This window comes from Vipera berus, assembly GCF_964194415.1.
Source record: "Vipera berus genome assembly, chromosome: 1".
NCBI classification, from domain to species: Eukaryota; Metazoa; Chordata; class Lepidosauria; order Squamata; family Viperidae; genus Vipera; species Vipera berus.
This window is the reverse complement of record NC_138202.1, coordinates 17,565,804-17,582,602: the sequence shown is the minus strand read 5'-3', so window position 1 is coordinate 17,582,602 and position 16,799 is coordinate 17,565,804. Positions and strand designations below refer to the sequence as shown.

The window sequence follows — 16,799 nt, the reverse complement described above, 5'->3', positions numbered from 1 at the left end:
GAACCAAAATGCTACCATAAATGGACAATGTTGCGACATGTTGATGCTCTTTCTCCAGAAATAAGGGTGGGGATGGGAACACAGAACAACTTTCTCACCTAATTTCAGGCGTGAGAATTGGGCTGCCAAGTCCCATAGGCTTCAGATGGGTCTCAGCTGTGACCAAGCACTTGCTATTTAGGAAAGGGTTATGCAAACATCAAATACAGTTTGACATCTTGAGCTTTCCAAGCACTAAGGCCTCGGTGTCTCTGTCTAGTTACTCCCACCTCCACTGTGCCTTACATTTGAGGTAGGGAATATCTGCTGGTCAGACGTCCAGGCATCTGGAGCATGCCTGCTTCCAAATGGGAACATATATAAAAAGAACAGTGGCCCTAGGACAGGAAGTCTTGCATTCGTAATTGCTTACCTTGTCCTGCCAATTCCCAACCTTAATCTTCTGCTGCACTTGTTCACCTTTCATGCGCTGCTATTGTTTAGAAAAAGGGACATTCCATGTTTGCATCAGACCCCTCCATTCATGGTTGTCAAAGTTTCGCCCCTCCCCAAACTCATGGGGTTCAAACTACAGGGTCAGTTTGGGGAATATGCACTCTCCCTTTTCACCTTAAGCTTTACAATTACAGGCTTTGAAAGTCTTAAAATCTCCCCCCCCCAAAAAAAAATGAATCATGCCCCTTCCTATTTATTAAGCTGTGCAAAGCCTAGTGTGGTCCTTAACAGAATAAGAGTTGGAAACGACCTTACAGGTCTTCTCGTCCAACCCCCTACTCAGCCGGGAAACCCTGTACCATTTCAGACAAATGGTTGTCCAATCTCTTCCTAAAAGCCTCCAGTGATGGAGCACCCACAACTTCTGAAGACAAGCTGTTCCACTGGTTAATTGTTCTCACTGTTAGGAAGTTTCTCCTTAGTTCTCAGTTGCTTCTCACCTTCATCCGTTTCTATCCATTATTTCTTGTCTTGTCTTCTGGTGCTTTGGAAAGCCAGCAGCTGTTATCGCCCCCGTCAAATTCACAAGCTGTCAGTTAGAATGGCCCAAGTATGTTGAACATGCGCTTCTGTGCGTTTTCTGGATTGCTGTTTCAAGGATTAGAAAATAGCAAGCATGGATTCTAATAATGTGGGAGGGAATGCCTCTACTTCAGGGGTGTCAAACTCAATTTCATTGAGGGCCGCATCAGCATTGCGGTTGCCCTCAGGGGGCCAGGTGGGTATGGCCAGGGTGGGCGTGACCTACTGGGTGGGCGTGGCTAGAATGCGTATGGCCTACTGGGTAGGCGTGGCCAGCTCTACATCGTTCGCATCAAGGGTGCCTATGGGGGCCTGGGCAGGAGTGGGACAGATCCGAGGGTCTCTGGGCAAGGGCCAAGGCAGTGGGGGCTGTTCCCTCACTGTTTCCAGGATAGCTTCGCGGGCCACGTGAAACCACTTCGTGGGCCGGATCCGGCCACCGGGCCTTGTGTCTGCTCTACTTGAAAAACAGAATATACAGTAAGTCTGAAGTGACCTGCTTTGTAGAGTTACAGGTGGAAAAGTACTAAGGAAATTGTATCTTCAAGTCTGAAAGCAAAGATACCGTTTGGGGATGTGACATCCACTTAATCTAGCTTTGGCCCACTAGGCAGATTACTTTTTTGGCTATGGTCCCTATTTTGTTTGCTATTTTTGTGATCACAAGGCAAGGTAGGATCTAGCCAAGGAACATATTTGGGATTTCATAGAAGTGGTAGATTACCAGGCAGGAACACAGGTGGAGAGGAAAAGAAATATTTACTCAACCCAGGTTGTCCTTTTTGTGTCTGATTTACACAGAGCCCCTGAAATTCACTGATTTTCATTACTAAATGTGTTCAGCTTGTAATAGAATATCAGAGTTAGAAGGGACTTTGGAAGTCTTCTAGTCCAAACCCCTGCTCAAGCAGGAGAAAGAACCTATACCAGGGGTAGGCAACCTTGGCTCTTTTTATGACTTGTGGACTTCAGCTCCCAGAATTCCTGAGTCAGCATGGCTGACTCAGGAATTCTGGGAGCTGACGTCCACAAGTCATAAAAGAGGCAAGGTTGCCTAAAGGTAGGAATTCTGGGAGCTGAAGTCCACAAGTCATAAAAGAGCCAAGGTTGCCTAAAGGTAAAGGTAAAGGTTCCCCCGCACATGCATGCTAGTCGTTTCCGACTCTAGGGGCCGGTGCTCATCTCCGTTTCAAAGCCGAAGAGCCAGCGCTTGTCCGAGGACGTCTCCGTGATCATGTGGCCGGCATGACTAGACGCTAAAGGCGCACGGAATGCTGTTACCTTCCCACCGTAGTGGTCCCTATTTTTCTACTTGCATTTTTACGTGCTTTCGAACTGCTAGGTTGGCAGAAGCTGGGACGAGTAACAGGCGCTCACTCTGTTACGCGGCACTCGGGATTCGACCCACCAAACTGCCGACCTTCCAATCGACAAGCTAAGGGTCCTAACCCACTGAGCCACCGCGTCCTTTCCAAGGTTGCCTACCCCTCCCCTATACCATTTCAGGCAGGTGGCAGTTCAGCCTCTTCTTAAAAGCCCCACAATACCACAATTAGTTCAGTTGCTCCTCGCAGGGCAGATACAAGGTAGGGATTTGAGGTTTACTGCAATTTCCCAAAATCGCCATAGATTGTCGCCTTAAGCTTAATTTGCTTACTATCTTTATTTTAATGTAATTGTAGATACCAGATCTCCCTATTCATTGAGGGGGCTGGAGACCTTTTAAATTGTATCCAGAAACGTTGCATGTTTCAAAAGATGACAGAAACAGTCCTTGGATTCATTTTATATTTGCTATGGCTTTCCTTACAGTTGTGATAGCTCTGATTAATTATTGGTTTTACAGACGGATCTTATGAGTTTATTAATTGCATGTGTTGCAAATCTTTTGGAATTGGAAAAGTGGGGCTGTATATATTTAGGTAGATAAATAAAAACTTGAGGAAGGAAAGTCAATATACTCCATTTGGGAACATTTGAAGAGCAGCTGTTATTAATATGGCTGTAGGCTTTGCGTGCAGATGTCCTAAGTTCAACACCTAACGTTTCCAGATGAATGATCCAGATAGTTGGCTTTGAGAAGGCCTTTGCCTAGAGCAGGGGTAGGCAACCTTGGCTCTTTTATGACTCGTGGACTTCAACTCCCAGAATTCCTGAGCCAGCTGGCTCAGGAATTCTGGGAGTTGAAGTCCACGAGTCATAAAAGAGCCAAGGTTGCCTACCCCTGGCCTAGAGCCTTGGGGAAAAAAAATCGCCAGCTAAGGGATGTGGTAGTGTACTGGCGGCTTTAAAAGTAAACATTCTCATTAACATATGTTCCCTTGGAGAACATATGATAATGTTCAATGTCCAAACGTGGGCATTCCATATACCAGATCTCAGCTTAAGATACAAAGCTGCTGGGAAGTAATTCACTTTGGCTAATCTTTGGAAAGATGTTATAGAAATGTTCTGAGCATCTCAGCTAGGTTGCAACTGGAAAAATCAGTATAAAACAGAATTCCTAGTACAGGAGAAGCTTTTATTGTCCAGAGAACTCAGCTCACCTGAGTGACTTACAGCTTTTTGGCTAAAGAACAGTGTTTGTGGTGAGCTACTCTAAGTAAACTTGGCCAACTCTAGGAAAAGGGAGGTGCTGTCATTTTGTAAGAGGCCTCCAGATACATGCGATAAGGCTACAGCCAAATGGGAATCATGCTGCAAGCCTTTGTGCTTTCGGACACATTAACGGCCTTTGGCCTAGATAGAGAGCTAACTTAATTGGGACAAGGTTCATTGATGCAGGAGCCAGGGATTCAGTCAAAAATAGTGCCTCTGAACATGTGAAAGATACAGTCAAAACATACTCAACCTGGGAGTAAAGGTGAAGAATTCGGGTGGATAGGAAACCCAATGCAAGTAGTTCTCGATTTACGACCACAACTGAGCCCAAAATATATGTCGCTAAGTGAAACACTCACTAAACAAACTGTTGTAAGTCAAGGACTACCTGTACATGCTATGATCCTCTGACTTTTCCATTCTCATTCCATCCATCACAATTTCAGATTCTTGAAATATTTTCCAGTTGAAATATTCTCCTTTTCTTTAAGCCTGAGGCGCTGAATTATGTTACCCCTTATATCAACAACCCCCATCCTTTTGGGTGCCAGGGACCGGTTCCTTGGAGGGTGCTTTTTCCATGGACCAGGTGTGTGTGTGGTTTCGCAGACTGCCTGGATTCCACACACGTACAGATGGGTCTTTGCTCACTTGTGCCGCCCGGTTCCTTGTGGGCGGTGGTCCGGTGCTGGTCCACCGCCCGGGAATTGGGGACCCCCGCCTTACATGGTTTTCTAAAACCCTGGCCCAGCACTTCAGCATTTTCTCTTCTAGTTGTTGTTGTTACTTGCGAAGTCGTGTCCGACCCATCGCGACACTATGGACAACCAAAACCTGCGTCTGCAGGGGCAGAATCAATAAAGGCAAGACGGCAGACAGTTTCATATACGTAAACATAACAAGATCATTTTATGGGAAGTAATCATCTTATACTGATTTAATTAATCTAATTGAAATCCAGAAGAAATGAACTGGTGTTTTTTTTCACATTCCTTCTGCCCCTTGGACCGTTGCCCTGAGTAGCAAAAGCAAAAATACTGAAAAGCAAAACTCTTGGCTTGGGGAAAAAAAAATTACAGACATCTGCCGTCTCGCCAACTGTTGATCTAAAGTGCTGCTGGAAGAGTTTAAAGGAGGGGGATTCTCCCTTTTCCTTGGCCACAATTTTTCCCACAGCTTTTGAAATGAAAGGATCCAGGTTCATCCACAGTTGGAAGTCACGGACTGCAGCAGCGCCTATTCCCCAGGGGAAAGACTAAAATAGTAACAAACAACCCCGTGCTTCCAAAAGAGGCCGTCTCCTCAGGAGAAATGACAGCTACAGCGGAAAAAGTCAGTTGTTTACAGACTGGATGTGGAGAAACAGCGGACGGCATCATTGTTGGACTGTAATCAGCGTCATTTACCCTGGGCGTGTTTCCCGTTGTTTTTCAACTGTTTTCTTTGAAAAGTCTGTTTATAGGGAAAACATGTCACACTCAAAATGTTTTTCAGTGTATGAAGGTGCCTTTACAATAGGTCAAACTACTAACCCCTTTAACATAATAGAGAGTTTTCCCAGTCGTGACTTTGTATTATTGTACAGGTAGTCCTCAACTTACAACAGTTCTTTTAGTGACCATTCAAAGTGACTTGTGTTTTTCACACTTATGACCATTGTGGCACCTCCATGTTCACATTATCAAAATTCAGATGTTTGGCAACTGATTCCTATTTATGACGGTTGCAGTGTCCCAGGGTCATGTTATCACGTTTTGTGACCTTCTTACAAGAAAGGTCACTGGGGAAGCCAGATTCACTTAACAACCATGTTACTAACTTAACAATTGCAATGAATCACTTAAAAATGTGGCAAAAAAGGTTGTAAAATGGAGCAAAACTCACTTAACAAATGTCTCACTTAGCAACAGAAATTTTGAACTCAATTGTCATCATAAATAGAGTATAGCACAACATACACAGTCCTTTACAAATTACTGTACCAGCAGTCCAGCTGTTCCCCAAAAAGTTTATAACTGATAAGGCTACACACAGATGCAACACACGAAAGATGGGAATTTCACAGCAAAGACACTGCAATTATTTCCTTCAATTGCACGTAAGAGCAGAACAAGAAAACATAAGTTTTTATATGACAATTCAGCAAATAGATAGCTCCCTTTCAGGTTATACAACAATAAGGATTTTCTCTATTAGTATCTCCTCTGGGCATAAAACTCTTAAGTGCAGTTTAATCTTTTGAGTAATTAGTAATAAATACCTGGGAGAAAGGAGATATGGATGAGTATTAACCATAGACTGTGGCACTATTTATCTCTAATTTTAGGGACAGAAGAACAAACAGATGGCCATGACACTCAGTTTTAGAACCTGCCTGTGAACTCTGCCAAGTTAATCATTGCTGGAAGCAGAATTGTGGGCTAGGAGAAATAGTTTGCCTCAACAAGACAATTTCAGGACATCCCAGGACAAGAAGCAGCCAGCCCCCCAAACAAGAGATCTATTTTGTGAGAAGCTGGAAGAGATCTCTAAAGTACTCTATGACAATTCAAAGAATGTTCACTAATAAAATCCTTATAAGCCATTTAGAAATGGAAATAACACGTGCAACATGGGAGACAGTATGCAGCTATGAAACATAAAGATGGAGAGATGGGGAAATATACTGTACTCTGTTAATTATAGCATAGAATTATAGGGCTGGAAGGGACCTTGGGGGTCTTCTAGTCCAACCCCCTGCCCAAGGCAGGAGTCCTTATTCCAACCCTGACAAATAGTTGTCCAATCTTTTCTTAAAAACCTCCAGCAATGGAGCACCCACAACTCTGGGAGACAAGCTGTTTCATTGTTCTCATGATCAAGTAATTGTTCTATCAGGAAATTTCCTCTTAGTTCCTGACTGGATCTCCCTCTGATGAGTTTCCACCCATTGCTTCTTGTCCTACCCACAGGTGGTTTGGAGAATAAATCAACCCCCTCTGCCCTGTGACAGCTCTTCAAGTATTAAAAGATGGCTACCATGTCATCTCGAAACCTTCTCTTTCTCAGACTAAACATACCTAGTTTTCTTAGCTGTTCATTGTAAGAGTCGACGGAGATTCTCAGTCATCCAGTTCATTGTTGTCCCAAAGGTGCTTTTACCAAAGGCAACTGGACTTTATTTTTCCTTGAAGACATTTCGCTTCTCATCCAAAAAGCTTCTCCAGGTCTGAACTGAAGAACATTTTGGATGAGAAGTGAAAGGTCTTCCAGGAAAAACAAAGTCCAGTTGCCTTTGGTAAAAGCATCTTTGGGATATTCATCGTACAGTTTAGCCTCCAAACCCCTTATCATCTTTGTTGCTTTTCTCTGCACACTTTCTAGGACCTCAGCATCTTTTTTCTATTACGGTGACCAGAACTGGATACAGTATTCCAAATGTGGCCTTATTAGTGCAGTATACAGTGGTACTATCACTTTTCGTGGTCTTGAAACTACCTTTTTGTTGATGCGATCTAGGACTGCATTGGCTCTTTTGGCAGCTGCAGTACACTGCTGGCTCATACATAAGTGGTGATTCATCAGGACACTTGGATCCCTCTCACCGTTACTACTACTGAGCCAGGTACTGCCTTTGGGTTTTTTTCCTGAGAAAGGAAAGTGTTGTGATTCAGGGTCAGCCTGTGGGTTCGGCAGTTGGGTCAGATGACTCAGAGGAGGAGGAGGGGGTGTTGAAGAGCTTGCTGAGGGGATTGGACAGCTTGATGAGAGCCCCCAGCAAGGCCCCTCTCATCTGGTCACGATGCAGACCCAGCTGTGTGAGCCTGACAGCGTGGATGAAGATGACCCACAGCTGGCCCTGTTCAAGGACGCCCGACGCAGGAGGCAGTCAATCAGGAGTAAACAGAGGAAGGCAATGGGGCTCCTCGGAAGGAGGCAGAGAGAAGCCACGCCCTGAACTGTATTTAAGGGGAATGTGTGGGAGGGCTGGTTTGCTGAAGGCAACCGCTTGGATTGTTCCTGCTTCTTAGCTCGTGTTTTATGGTTGGTGTCTTGTCTTGCTCTGTTTTATGTGAATAAATTTGGCAGGCGTAATTCCAGCCTCTTGCCGGTTGTAAAGGGGTTGTCCCTGCCTTTTCTGCAGGGCCGGTAGCAGGCTGGTACAGAACAGAAAGAAAAATAAGTGGAAGACCTTAGTTTTCTCACTACGGAATTATATCTTGTTGGCTAGGGCCCAATGCTCAAGTCTGTCAAGATCCTGCTGAATCTTGGGGCAACCTTCCTAAAGAAGTTCCCACTGAATTTTCTAGGAAGACTCTTAGTGCGCTGCATTCATCCGCTGTTCGAGCTGCCTTTTCAAAAATAAGTTATCTTATGAGCACTCTGAAACTCAACAAAAAAATGACATTTTCAGCCTCGCAGCATCATCCAAGGAACTTCCATCTGCCGGCCCAAGGCAATCGGGTGGGCTGGACAGCTTCATGATATCACCTTCAATCCCCATTCAACAGTGCTGTCATCTTCAATCTGAGTCACAGTAACAGTAACTCAGTCTGTGCTTACTCAGTATCGCAGCCCAGATGAACTGGGTTGTGGCAGAAACATGTATGGATTGGGTTACATTAGCCACAGGGCCCCTTTAAATGTATTTATAGTTATTAGGTCTTGATAAGAGAATACTTTTGAACCCACCTGTTTAAAAATAAACTGTAAACACAAGTCCCTGTTTCTGTTCCTTCTTTTTAGGTTGTTGTTAATTCGGTAGTTTCTCTTTTGCTGTACAAAAGTACTGGGGAAAGCTTTGGCAGCCTTTGGAAAATCGATTTTATTTCTAAGGACAGAGCATACAAGGACTCATGGTTGCATTGGTTACAGTTATTGGTTGATGTCAGTTTCATTTGCAAAACTCCTAACCTATGATCGTTTTTTACACTCACAACCATTGCAGTATCCCTGTGGTTATGTGATCAAAATTCAGAGGCATGGCAACTGATTCATATTTGTCCCAGGGTCCTGTGATCACCTTTTGTGACCTTCTAGTAAGCAAAGACAATGGGGAAGCTCAATTCACTTAACAACTGTGTCACTAACTTAACAACTGCAACGGCTGACTTAACAACTCTGGCAAAATAGGTCACAAAGTGGGGCAAAATTCACTTAACAATTGTTTCACTTAGCAACAGAAATTTTGGGCTCAATTGTGATCTTACATCGAGGACTACCTGTGCCATACTTAGCACAAAATTTCAGTCCATGGCTCTGAGGGTCTCTATCCTAAGTGGCTTTCAGTGAAAGGTGGGAAAAGCACATTCATTTAGTGGAATTTGCAAAAGGATAATATAGAACTTGTAGGGACGCGGTGGCTCAGTGGGTTAGGACGCTGAGCTTGTCGATCGGAAGGTCGGCAGTTTGGCGGGTCGAATCCCGAGCACCGCGTAACAGAGTGAGCGCCTGTTACTCGTCCCAGCTTCTGCCAACCTAGCAGTTCGAAAGCACGTAAAAATGCAAGTAGAAAAATAGGGGCCACTGCGGTGGGAAGGTAACAGCGTTCCGTGCGCCTTTAGCGTCTAGTCATGCCGGCCACATGACCACGGAGACGTCCTCGGACAAGCGCTGGCTCTTCAGCTTTGAAATGGAGCTGAGCACCGGCCCCTAGAGTCGGAAACGACTAGCACGAATGTGCGGGGGAACCTTTACCTTTACCTAATATAGAACTGCCAAATCTGGGCCTATATTCACAATGTTTTCCATATCTCATTGCTGATATCTGGAGATTACCTGGGTATTTTTCAGGACAGGATCTGGTAGCCCTAGATATACCTTCCAGCCACCATATTCATAATATATATTCTTTATGCTATTCTTTTTTCAGGAAAGGCATCATTTCACAGTATCTTATGATTTATCACTTTGTTGTTTCTATGTACACTGAGAGCTTATGCACCCGAGACAAATTCCTTGTATGCCCAGTCAAGGCCAATAAAGAATATTCCTATTAATATTCCTATTCCAATTCCATTCTATTCTGCAAAATACAGAAAAGGAGCCAAAGAGAATAAATGCACAAGAGAAGAGAAAGAAAAGGAAATACAGCTTGGGGCAGAGATATGTTTGTTTATTTCATTTATATGCTGCCCATTTCACTGTCAAGTGATTCTGGGTAATTTACACCAAGACAATTCACTTCATCCATTGCCAACCATCTTTATTTCCACCATGTCCATACACCATTTCACAAGCTGCCTTTTGTTCTTTAAACTCCTTAGCTTCTTTTTGAAGACTTTCTCCATTCAAGCCCAACTTTCTTTGATAATTTCCTTTCACTCAATGGATTCTTTATATATTTGTTTTGCAAGCCAGTTCTCATTCATTCTATTATCTCATCCCTCTTAACCATGACATGAACATGACTGGTAATTGCTATTTAATACTGTGTCCTAGTGATGTTGCTTTCATCAAACCTGCAGCTGAGGCAGCTTAAAGTTATTTCTAACTATCCAGATATAAAGTATTATCCTCCTGGCACAATTGTTGCCATGGATAAAATCTAGCACACTACATTCAAAATGTGGTTGTTTATAGGAATGGAATTTGTCCAGCTCCAACTGGGTATGGAATGGAATGTTTCTCCTGGCTCACATTCATTCACAATCTTGCACAATTTTTCCTAAAACTCATCTCTGGCTCTTCTGCTATTACAGTTCATAGATCAATCTTCCAATTCCTACTTTATATGCATCCACATATCAATTTGACATGCGTCTGAGTATCCAGAACACATCTGGAATACTGCATCCAGTTTTGGTCATCTCATTTTAAAAAAAGATGTTGAGACTTTGGAAAGAGTCAGAAAAGAGCAACTAAGACGATTAAGAGCCTGGAGACTAAAACATATGAAGAACGGTTGCAGGACTTGGGTGTGGCTAGTTAAGAGAAAAGAAGGACTAGGGATGACATGACAGCAGTGTTCCAGTATGTGAAGGGCTGCCACAAAGAAGAGGGGGTCAACCTATTTTCCAAAGCACAAGAGGCAAGGATAAGAAACAATGGATGGAAAGTAATCAAGGAGAGAAGCAACTTAGAAGTAAGGAGAAACTTCCTAACAGTGAGAACAATTAACAGTGGAACAGCTTGCCTTCAGAAGTTGTAGATGCTTCATCACTGGAGGTTTTTAAGAAGTGACTGGCCAGCCACTTGCCTGAAGTGGTTTAGGCTCTCCTGCTTGAGCAGTGACCCACTGGACTAGAAGATCCCTTCCAACTCTATTATTCTGTATTCTGTATTCGTAATCCAATCAAAAGCTTCATTTCTCTGTATGTATTCGTCAACTTATTTCAACAAATCAGACTACTTTCATTCCGAGTTATTATGTCCATCCCTTCCAGTGGTTTCACATAGCATTCATTCATTCATTCATTCATTCATTCATGAACTTGTTTATTTAATGAATAAAATTCATTTATTCTTTACCATTTTCAGCTCTTACGTTCCATGTTACAGTCTTGTAATATAACCATAATAGAGGAATCTTCATAATAAAGAAACAATTTTGCAGAAAGCCTAGGAGATAGGCAGAAATTAAATTAAAGATTAAAGGGGAAGATTAAAGATCTGATCCAACCACACGCCTCAAGACTGGTGGATGTGCCCTGTGTGGGCCATGTCTGAGAACAGAATGTGCCAGGGTGTGGTGGGGGAGACAGAGCTGAGCAAGAATATCTGCTTGCTGTAGCTGACTTGTTGATTTTCTGCTGCACCATCAATTCCTAAAGGGTAGAGCTGGAGGACCTCCAGTTCTCCTGCCTGAGATAAACAAGGAGCCTGGGCCAGACAGAGCAGGAAGGACCCAACTGGTAAACATATAGCCAGTTGTCCTTGGGCTTGGCTGGTTTGTGTACTGTTTTTACATTCAGGTTTACAGTGTGGGAGAACTTGCCTTTATCCCAAAATGTGAAAGGCACAGTAGGCAGACAAGATACCAGTTAAAAATAGTCCCTGTAAGAATTACTTCAGATCCAAGTTCTGCACGCCCTGTCCTGGAAAAGTTTCATTCACTACACTGTGCATATTTCAGTCACCTGCCTAGGTGCAAAAGGCAGATGGTGATTTGACCAAAAGGAAGGATAGAACAACACAGCAACAGAACACTTGCTCTGTATGTAAATAGTCCCACATCTATAATAGTCCTTGACGTCTGTAACTTAAGAAAATGAGGAAACAGGTAGATTATAGAAAGAAGTGAATTATGCTGTAACCACAGAGTAAGAGGTGAATTTACAATTGTACCTACATCTGCGGAAAGAGAAGCAATTTCTTTACATCTCCCCCCCCCTCTTTCTTTACTATATTTACTTTACTTCTTTCCCCTTTCTTGGACATTCAGCTTTCTTTCTTTTCTTTTTATTTTATGTTAGTTCAGATTAGTTTTTAATCTTTCTTTTTATTTATTTTTTTAAAAAATAAATTAAATAAAGGAAAAGAAAATGAGGAAATGGGTGGCAGGAAAATGTTTTCTTTCCCGTACTCACAAAAACAACGCAAGTCAGAAGAATTAGGAGTGGGTTGGTTGGTTGGATAGATAATCTGTCTTGGTATAAGACAGATGTTTCCTAAACATTTTTTTTAAGTTGATGAGCTACAACTGTATAGCCTGTATAGTCCTACCAACATTAGTAAAAACAATTATAAAATGCCAGATGGCAGGAACTATCTTAGAAAAAGCAAGTCTCTTTTCTCAAAGCTCTCTCTCCTCCACAAATATTCATAAAGCCAAATACTTCAACGAAGAAAAGCACTGGGGACTGCTCTCTGAGTTTGGTTATTTCTTTTACAGACCTTTCTGTAATGTATTGGCCTTTTGTATATGTTGTAAGTGTTTGCTCTTGTTGCACTGCTTGCTAATTGCTTGCATTCAATTGCTAAGTGCTAGCTCACGTATATTTTGTAATGGTTGCTAGCCGGCCCAAACTGGTTGTCTCCAGGTGGCTAAGTAGGTCTTTGGGCAGGAAACCTATGCTTCAAACCTATTGGTCACCACCTATCGGCCAACCGTATAAATAACTGCGCAGCAGCTCCCTTCTTGCTTCTGTTTGTTTGACCTTCAATAAAGCATGTTGCTGTTTTGAACCTTCCGTCTCGCTCAGTGCCTGCGAAGAACTGGCTACACAACATTGGTGACGAGGATGGGATGTGCTGCTTCTTTGTAAGAGCCTGAAGTCACTAGGGGGTGAGACCAGCACAGAGCCTGGTAGGGAACAGTATTGCCCCCCTCGGTCTGCCTAGCAAGCCACGCTGGAGACCACCCCGCCCTGAGGATCAGTCCCAGGGCCTACGAAGAAGCCAGCAGCATGAGGCAACATGAGACACGAGCCACGAAGGCTTCTCACCATGGCAAAGGTCGGAAAACTCAAAGAATTCGATGTGACGCACACAGAGAGATGGTCGTCCTACATTTCCTGCGTAGAGAACTACCTGCGTGCAAATCAAGTCAGCGAAGATCGGCTGAAGGCTACAACCCTAGTCTGTGTGTGCGGCCCAGCCACCTTCGATATTGCAGAGAACTTGAGTCGCACCGGCGCCGTTGGAAACCATCACATATGCAGACCTAAAGAAGCTGCGTGACCATTTTGAACCAAAGCTTTCAGTGATAGCGTGGAGGCACGCCTTTGAACAACGCGAACAACCTGGCAAGTTGGCGACAGAATTCATCACAGTGCTTCGTCAAGCTTCACAGCTCTGCAATTTCTCCATCCTAGAGGAGCGACTAAGATACCACTTAGTCTGTGGACTCAGGAACAGAGAACTTCAAAAAAACCTCTTTGCAAAGGAGACTCTCTCACTTCAAGAAGCCTTAAAGGAAGTTCTGGTGGACAAAGCCCCTGGAGGGGCCGTGAAGGCATTGCGGCTCCCCAAAAGCTCGCCATCTCCAGAAACCGTCCACCACAAGGACACCGAATGAGTGGAAGACACCGACTCCGACTACGAAGTCGACAAAATTCAGCGGCACCACGAAAGAGGAATGAGGCCGGCTGACAAGGCAGTTTTGTTCCCGAGGTGTTTGGGCTGTGGAGGCCGCCATCAATGCACGGATTGCCATTTCAGGACAGCCATCTGCCGGGCGTGTGGAAAACCAGGCCACATTGCCACCGTCTGTCGAGGTCGCCAGAGGGACCGCCAGCTGGATGAGACTTTCAGGAGAGGTACCAGGGGTGGTCTATCTTCCTTTCGGCCTGGCAAAGAGATGGGCCATGCAGACGGCCTTAGCAGATTCCCATTGCCACACGTGGAGCCCGATCCAGCTCCAGCTGCACGCATTTTAGCAATTCAAGACATGCCAGAGCTTTCCCTACATGCGGGAGATGTCGCTGCAGAAACGGCAGCCAACAAAATCCTAAGTCGTGTGTTGGCTTGGATTCACACAGGGTGGCTAGAAAATAGCGGGGTCCTGAGTTCCAGAGTTTTTTCAATCGGAAAAACAAGCTTTCAGCTCACAAGGGGTGCATCCTTTGGGGCAGCAGGGTCGTAGTCCCCAGTTCACTCAGGCCCAGAGTTCTCCAGTCTCTGCACAAGGGCCATCCGGGCATCCAGATGAAGGCACTGGCGAGGAGCTACCTCTGGTGGCCAGGGCTAGATAAAGCTATCGAGGCCCAAGTACATGGGTGTCACACATCTCGACAGTCCAGACCGGAGATACCACAGGCCCCTGTCCACCGATGGGAGGAAATACACACACCGTGGCCAAGGATCCACATCGATTTTGCCAGGCCCTTTCAGGGACAGTTGTTTTTAATAGTGGTCGATAGCCACTCTAAATGGTTGGAGGTGGTTCCAATGCCCAATATGACTACTGCAAGGACCATCCAGGTGCTGCGGTCACTGTTTGCAACGGATGGGCTTCCGAACGTCGTAGTCTCCAACAACAGAGCCCAGTTCACTGCGTCAGAGTTCCAAGCCTTTTTCAGGGCCAATCTCATTAGGCACGCTACATCGGCTCCTTTTCACCCGTTGTCAAACGGGCAAGCAGAACGGATGGTTCGCACAACCAAAGAGTCCCTTAAATGCATTACTACAGGGGACTGGCACCACAGGCTGGTCGACTTCTTGTTATGCCAGCATACAACACCTTGTACGGCTACAGGCAAGAGCCCTGCAGAGCTACACTGGGGCAAGAGACTAATAACAAAACTGGACAGATTGCACCCAGATACAGTAGCCTCCAACACGGCACACCCGAAGGCACCTAGACATTTACAGGTGGGGGACCAGGTTTGGACTTGGAACTATGGGCAAGGGTAATTGTGGGTACCAGAGAAAGTTGTTAAAGTGTTAAGACCACTCTCCTACGAGGTGGTCCTGGAAGATGGACAAGTCATTTGCCAACATGTCGATCAGTTGCGCCAGCAGTCGTCGGCTTAGGACTCCCAAGGGGACTTGGAGTCCATAACTTCACACAGAGCAGTTTGGATGCTCTGAGACTTTCTGCGCAACAGAGAATGGGGACAGGGCTGTAAAAGCACTTCCCCCGACCGGACCTCAGGGGCTGGACAGTCACCCAATACCCAGCAGCAGCCATGCCAATTTAGCGGCACCGTTAGACTTTGGGCTAGGCTGACCAAGACAGGCCAGGCAAAGGGATTCGAGTTGTTTTGACTCCACCGAACCACAGAGCCCGGGTCTACCAAGCACGAAAGACGAACTGGTAGACCGGGAGATTCCGGCAACCCCTCGATGCTCTGAACGAGCCCGAAGACCCCCCAAATATCTTCAAGATTTTGTAACCAAATAATTGAGTGTTCCATCCAGGGGGAAGGGGTGTAATGTATTGGCCTTTTGTATATGTTGTAAGTGTTTGCTCTTGTTGCACTGCTTGCTAATTGCTTGCATTCAATTGCTAAGTGCTAGCTCACGTGTATTTTGTAACAATTGCTAGCTGGTTCAGACTGGTTGTCTCCAGCCGGCTAAGTAGGTCTTTGGGAGGGAAACCTATGCTTCAAACCTATTGGTTTGAAATAGCTGCGCAGCAGCTCCCTTCTTGCGTCTGTTCTGTTTGACCTTCAATAAAGCATGTTGCTGTTTTGAACCTTCCGTCTCGCTCAGTGCCTGCAAAGAACCAGCTACACAACACTTTCATTACCCAACTAGGTAACATCATCAGTGCAAGAAGGGAGTGGGGTTCGCTCTCTGTTCGTATGCAAGTGGCTTACCCTGTGAAGTGTTGATGGGGATGTTTTTGGCATTCCTTGATTAGGCTGTGGTTTACTGATTTGGTAGTTCCTTGACTGGGCAAAAGAAAAAGAAAGAGAAGAATGTCATAACCCTTGCCCTGACATACATGTGCATAATCTACCATGAGTATACAGTGAGTACTCAGACATGCATTTAGAATAGAATAGAATAGAATATTTTATTGGCCAAGTGTGATTGGACACACAAGGAACTTGTCTCCAGTGTGTAAGTTCTCAATGTAAATACAAACAACAAAGTAATATAATCATAGGATACCAATAGAAGAAGGTAGTAGAAAATATGAGAAGGATAATAGTAATACTGACATATTACATGCATTTGTATTTGGAATAGTAACTTCCTATAATTCTAATATTTAGAGGGAGACAGCAGGTTTTCATTCTCTCTTCCATCCAATAGCCAATGTAATTGTAACCAAAATGACATTTATAGGTCTTATCAAAGAAACATCATCAAAATAAAATTCTCGACAATAAACCACCTCTGAATAAAGTCAGCAGGGCTGCTTGGAAAGCTATTTTCTCTCTTGACAGCTTTTTCCAAAGCTTTCTCCTCAGCTGCACTGAGACCTGACTAAATAAAACGCACCTATTTTTCTCATCCTTGAATCCTACCTTCCTCAGCCGGGCAATTGTGATTTTTTTCTTCACAGGAAGGAGAAAGATTCGACATTACTTCCTGTGGCTTTAGGGTCTCTTTCCTGGGACCCAAAACAGCAAATCAGTTGTAATGTTTTTCCTTCTGAATCTCATCCCTTTGAAGATAAACAGTGCTCAAGAGTCATCAATAGGGGAGTTTCCTATGAACTGCTTATTTATTAGAGCTCCACCATATTTATGTTGTGTTATTAGATTCCTTCTTTGCAGAACTCAGATTGTAAGGGATTTCTTCTGCCCTTTCACCACACCACACCACACATGTGAATTTGGCCCATCCTCCATTCTATATTTCAAACC

General features: G+C 44.4%; 1 long non-coding RNA gene across 1 annotated transcript; it reads right to left on the bottom strand.

Annotated features, from left to right (window-relative positions):
- Window positions 1-428: 428 nt before the first annotated feature.
- Window positions 429-15,829, bottom strand: LOC308659649. The gene is made up of 3 exons (XR_014024578.1): window positions 15,801-15,829; window positions 936-1,083; window positions 429-472 (listed from the first exon to the last, which is right to left on the bottom strand). It is a non-coding gene; the product is annotated as an uncharacterized lncRNA (long non-coding RNA).
- Between the last annotated feature and the right edge of the window lie 970 nt (window positions 15,830-16,799).